Raw genomic sequence first — 5,787 nt, forward strand, 5'->3', positions numbered from 1 at the left:
GCCTTATTTCACTCTAAATCTGAAGATCAGCAATTATCCCAAACAACACTAGAGACAAACCCATGCAAAGCTGATCCGGATATTTTAGCAACAAACCCCACTCTCCTTTGAAAACACCATTTCATTCACTCTAGTACATCCCATCGTGAAAACAGCAGCCTACTTTGGGGACAAACTCAGCCAAATATTTGAGGCTGGAGTTAGTCACAAGACCTGCATTGACAAAGATGGGGGGAACCTCCCCAAAATGGAAAAGAGGATAGGCAAATCCATACTTTCCCCAAATTTATTGAAAGGGTTTTAAGGTACTTAAAAGTAATTGATTTTGCAATGCCGCATATACAGTCCAGGTTTAAACTAACATATAAATATTTTTTTTGCTACCTTGAAACCCTTGTAATGACCACAGATGTGGCAGGAATGTGAACTCACAGACGTGTTTGGGTTCAGGGTTCCAGCCTCCAATCACACCCATTCGATCCCTCCACTCCATGTGTTGCGAGACAGCTGTTGTTTCACAGTTCAAAAGTATCTTGCTTCACCCTGCCAAAGGGAACGATGAAGCTGATGAGAAGTAGTGATTTTGGGAGAGCAAGCAAGCAGACTCTCGCTGTCCCTGACAAGCTTGACTTTGATCTGCGACAGGATGATCACAGCCCAGCCAGCCTGTGAATCCTGCTCATGTGCAGAGACAGAAATGTAACTTGCAATTAACAGGGGCTGCAGGATTCACTTCCAGAGCCCTCAAGCAAAGGCTGTGGTTTGGAACATCTCCAGAGCTGCAGCATTCCCTTTTTCTTGGAGAATTTATAAAATAATGCTATGCTTGAGGGAGCATTTTTTTCTCACGACTGGATTTATCCCTTCTGTCTCATGAGATCACACCAAGTCCCTTTGGAGTTCAGTCTCTTCTTTAATTATTAACACAATTCCTCAATATTTCAGTGGGCGCTCACTACCGCAGCCTCAGCCCCCGGGGGTCCAGGCACCGCAGACCCTTGGCTGCCCGCGCCGCGTCCCTCGGGGCAGCCACCGGGCGCGGGGTGCAGCTTCAGGGGGGGCTCCCCTGGCGTGCGGGGCGAGGGGCCCCGCTCCCCAGGGCTGTAACACGGGCATGGGGTGCACCGCGGCCCGGGGCGCCGCTGTCCGAGGGGCTGGGGCTCCGGGCCGCCCTCCCGGGGCCGGGATCCCGGGCGGAGGCGACATCTTCCCGCGTCCCCACTAGAGGGAGCGACAAATCCAGGCTGGGAGGCGGCAGCGGGCGGGCTGCGGCCCCAGCCCCGGGGCTGCCAGGCACCGTGCGGCCCCGGGGGGCTGCACCCCGCCGGCAGGGGTCGGGCAGCAGCCAGCCCCGTCCCCTGCATCTCTCCCCCGGGGGCAAAGAGCCTGCTCGGCTTATCTGCGGTTGCGGTGGTCCTGCACCCGCTGCTGGTGCTGAGAGGCCGCGGCGTCGAGTGGGTGCTCGTGCTGTGGGCTGAAGCCCTTCACCCGCTGCAGGGCCGAGATGGGGGAGGACAGGGGTGTAGAGGAGGCGATGGGAAATGGGGGTGAGAAAGCCGGAGAGGAAGGGAAAACAGGAGGAGAGCTCTGGGAGGGAAATGAGGAAGGACAAGGAGGTGAAAGAGCAATAGGGAGAGATGAAATGAATCCACGCTGCAGCGAAGTTCCCTTTTCCATCCACATGGCCTCATGATGGGGCACAGCAGGAGGGAAACAGCCACATCAATGGCAGGGAGGCCAGGTGCCCTGTCTCGGGACACCAAGCGGAGCCAAGGTGCTGGGGCAGCCCAGAGTACAGGTGCAGAGGTTAGTGCTGTCCCCTTCCCTGGCTCCAGTCCCCTTCCCAAACTCTGGTCCCCATCAAGAGCAGGGACAAGTCTGCATGCTGACCTCGGCGGGAGAGCAAGAGAGGAGGAAGACTGGGAAGGTAACAAACCATGGATGGAGCTGTCAAGGCTCTGGGAGCTTCCCCAGGGCTCAGCAAAGAGCTCCAGCTCTGCCCATGGGCTGCAGAAGACACAGCCTTCTTGGGGGTGATCAGAGGAGCTTGGGTCACTACTTCTAATGCCAGGGGATTTATGATAGCGGGAGCAAAGCCTCCACCTCTAAACGTTGCAGCCTGCAGAAGACACAGCCTTCTTGGGGGTGATCAGAGGAGCTTGGGTCACTACTTCTAATGCCAGGGGATTTATGATAGCGGGAGCAAAGCCTCCACCTCTACACGTTGCAGCCTGCAGAAGTCGGTGAGGAGAGAAGGAAGAACTAAAGCAGGAGGGAAGGAAAAGGAAAAGTGCTCCAGCTGCAGCTAGGGCTGCCCCAGACCTGGAGGGCAGCTCCCGCTTTGCTATTTAAAACCTACCCAGGGAGTGCTAATGAACCTGGCTAATGAGCACCAGCCCTAGTAAACACAGCCTGGCTCATGCTCATGCCGAATCACCTAGCAGCTTCACTGAGCCCTCTGGGGCCAGTGTTGGTTTTTTAATAACATGTCAGAGATGTGGGTGTGTTGCAGCCCACCTCAGGCAAGAGGAGACCTGAGCAGCTCTGGTTTGTGTGCCCCAGGGCTCGCAGTGACCCCCAGTGCTCAGGGATCCCCAGAAGGCTGCTTGCAGCCTCTGCACTCCCCCTGGAATAGCCCAAACCCAGATGGTATTGTCACCACAGTTTTGCTGAATGTGCTCTTCTTTACTGCCCCGGTCCCAAGCATAGCAGCGGGGTCTCCAGGGGACCTGTGGCTCCTCTGTTGTGCCCTTGCAAACCTGTGAAGAGGAGTGCAGGCAAAGGCTGTGACCAGAGGTTCAGCAGAGACAGAAGGAAACCTGGTGGCTGGCAGACCCCACCCTGTCCAAATGGACGCGGGAGCCAGGTGTCACTGCGGTCTGCGGCAACCTGGGGACACCCAGCATGTCCCATCCCAGGGAAGGGGCAGGCGGCGGTACTGATGTTACAGTCCATGAAGCCCAACTCCCTTGCCCTTCAGCCTGGCCCAGGGCTGATTTTAGGTGCAAGAAAACAAAGGACCTGGGACGAGGGTGCAATGAGGCTAATTTTAGCAGCACCAGGAGCATCTCCTGTGCTGGCAGGAGGTGTAGGGGCCTCAGGGTCTCTCCAGAGCTCTCCACAAGCCTCACACCACCTCTGTCCAGCCCTGTGGCTGGGGATGGGGTGTGGGGGGCAGCGGGAAGGAGCCCGTGTCCTTGCCCAGGGTGTGTGTCTCATCTCGCCTTGCCGTGGAGGAGAGACAGGCAATGCCAGGGCTGGCAGGCGCTGCCAGGGGGTTATTAATAACCTGCTGAGTCAGGGGGGGCTCTTGGGTTTCAGGATCACAAGACACAGACGCCGAGAGGCTCAGATGGATCCCCCCCGTTCCTACTTTTTACAGACAGGGACAACTGCTAAGCTGGGTGGGGGCTGCAGCCAGAGCTCGGCACCTTCGGGCCTCGCTCTCTCTGCAGGGCACCCCAGCCCCATGCTGACGGTCACTGCACCCAGCAGGGATGCAGGGCAAGGACTGGAGCTGCAACATCCCCAAAACACGAGACCTGCCCTAAAGGAAGTAAGCAAGGAGGGCTGGGGCAGAGACACACAGCACTGAACAGCTGTGTCAGGGCATAGTGGCTATACCAGCCCCATTCCCCATCAGCATAATCAAATCACATCGCCAAGGTCCTTGTAAGATGCAAAGAGACTTGGAAGGATCCTGCAGACACGCACATCGCAATGTCTAATTTCAAGAGTTTTACAGGGGATGATAGGCCTCAGGGGATGGGTCAGCTCCTAGCTAGCACAGGACTGGAGCAGACCTCCCAGAAAGCACATTGTCCCATTCTGGCTGCCGCAGGGTCACCTGTGTTTCCATTGAAGCACTGGGCATCGTCACACAGACATGCTGAGGTCTGCTCTGGGATGGCAATTCCTTATGCATCGCTATGGAAAAGTAGTCGGTGATGTGGAACAGATTAACTTTCAGATGCAGCAGCCCGTGGTAGCAGCATGCATTGCCAACACGCAGTTTCTCTAGCAACTACTGTGCAAGAGCAGCTGGAGCAGCAAGAGCCATCCCCAAGACTGAGCCAGGCCCTTGGCAGTGCTGGCAGGGCAGGGGAGGTGCAGGGACCTCACATGCAATGTGAGCTCCCATTGCTCACTGGTCTGTGCACTGGGATCCAGACACACCCACTGGCATGGGGTTGCTTCTCTGTGGTTTTGCTTGGCCCCGCTCCCCTGTGCCCTGGGTGCACTGAGACAGTTGCCGATCGGGAGGGAGAGCACCCCTGCTTTTGCTGGCAGCATGCTCCAGGCTGGCACCCAGCACCGCCATCTATTTTTCCACCCAGGACAGAACCAAAATAAGCCTGTCTTGCCCCTCCTCAGCAGCTGTTATGGACATCACCCCAGCCACGGTGGTTTCCCCTGGCCCCTCTGTCATGACAGCTTTCAAACCCCGGCATTTGCAATTGCTGTTGCTGTAGCTGCCACTTGCAGTGGCTGAAATAAGTGCAGTGCTGAAGCTCTCTGCTCGACTTCTGCGTCCCCAGAGAGGTCTCGCTTCGTTGTGTAAGGCTGCCTGAGCAGCCGAGCCCCATTCATTTCAATTAGCCCGATAGCTCTCAAATCCTATTTACCTTTATGGATGTGTTAGCATCTTACTGCTTCCCACACCAGTACAGATTAAAGGGTGAGCAAGGAATATGTGCGATGCGATATCACATGCTGACTGTTAACCCTCGCTGCACCCCTTGCAAGACTGACCCACAGAAGTATAGTCCCTCCAATGTGTAAACTGAGACGCAGATAAAGCCATATCGAAGGGACACAGTGAACCTCGCAGAGCTGCGAGCAGCCTGCAGCATTAACCTACAGATTAGCCAGAAACCCAGTCTATACTTTTTCATTTTAAACAAATACTTTATGTTTTAAGCGATGCATCTTTTGGCAGATAAAAACCGGGAGACCCCGGAAAGGCTGTAGTCCCACAAGTCTCTCTTTTGACTAGATGCTGCCTCCCAGCAGGACCTGTCCTTAGGTCCATGTATCTTACTTGGATTTTAACAATCATTTACCATCGCAACACATTCCAGCACTTAAATGAGCTCCTTGAGAGGGAGAGATAAGGTATCAGCTTTCCGGTTCATCCTGCCAGTCTGTCTGCAACAGATAAGCATGTTGGGCAGCAGGAAAAAGGTTATCTGGAAAGGAAGCTGAGCAACGGTTGCTGTTATTGCAGGAGGCTTTGAAAAAAAGCAACCCCACCAGGAATCCCACAACCCATACAAGCCCTTCCCGGCGGGACATGATTGATGGTTGGAGTCCAGCTGTGCCTTCCTCCCAGGGTGGGAGGCATCTTCCCGTAAGGTGGAGGGGAGAGCTGTCGAGGCAGTCGTGCTCTCCCAGGGAAGGTCACAAGCAGAGGCAGGTGCTCAGAAACCTGTTGCTTTCCCTCTCTTGCTCGTCTTTTCTGCTCTGCCCTGAGGAGCTGCAAAGGAGGGGTTTGGTTTAGTGTCCCTGCTGCCCCTTCAGCACATTTTGAATGTTTCTGGGCTGAGGAGTCTGCAAGAGGGAACTTATCTACCTAGAACTAGGGCACTGCTGCTCTGGGTTTGACATGGGGTCCCTGAAAACAAGCACTGATCTCCCACCTATCACTGAGGAACAAAAGTGGGAAGGGGTTTCTGACAATCCCCAGCCTTTCATAACCCAAGTATCACCTTGCTTTTTGGGATGGGAGAGGAGAAACAAGCCACATAGGGGCCAGGGGATGTTCATTTACAACCTGGTGAAAGCATG

General features: G+C 55.1%; 1 long non-coding RNA gene across 1 annotated transcript; it reads right to left on the reverse strand.

Moving 5' to 3' along the window:
• Nucleotides 1-290: 290 nt before the first annotated feature.
• Nucleotides 291-4,730, reverse strand: LOC119153096. Its single transcript, XR_005106035.1, has 3 exons — nt 4,626-4,730; nt 3,848-3,927; nt 291-543 (listed from the first exon to the last, which is right to left on the reverse strand). It is a non-coding gene; the product is annotated as an uncharacterized LOC119153096 (long non-coding RNA).
• Nucleotides 4,731-5,787: the final 1,057 nt, after the last annotated feature.

This window comes from Falco rusticolus, chromosome 9 (genome assembly GCF_015220075.1).
Source record: "Falco rusticolus isolate bFalRus1 chromosome 9, bFalRus1.pri, whole genome shotgun sequence".
Classification (NCBI taxonomy): Eukaryota; Metazoa; Chordata; class Aves; order Falconiformes; family Falconidae; genus Falco; species Falco rusticolus.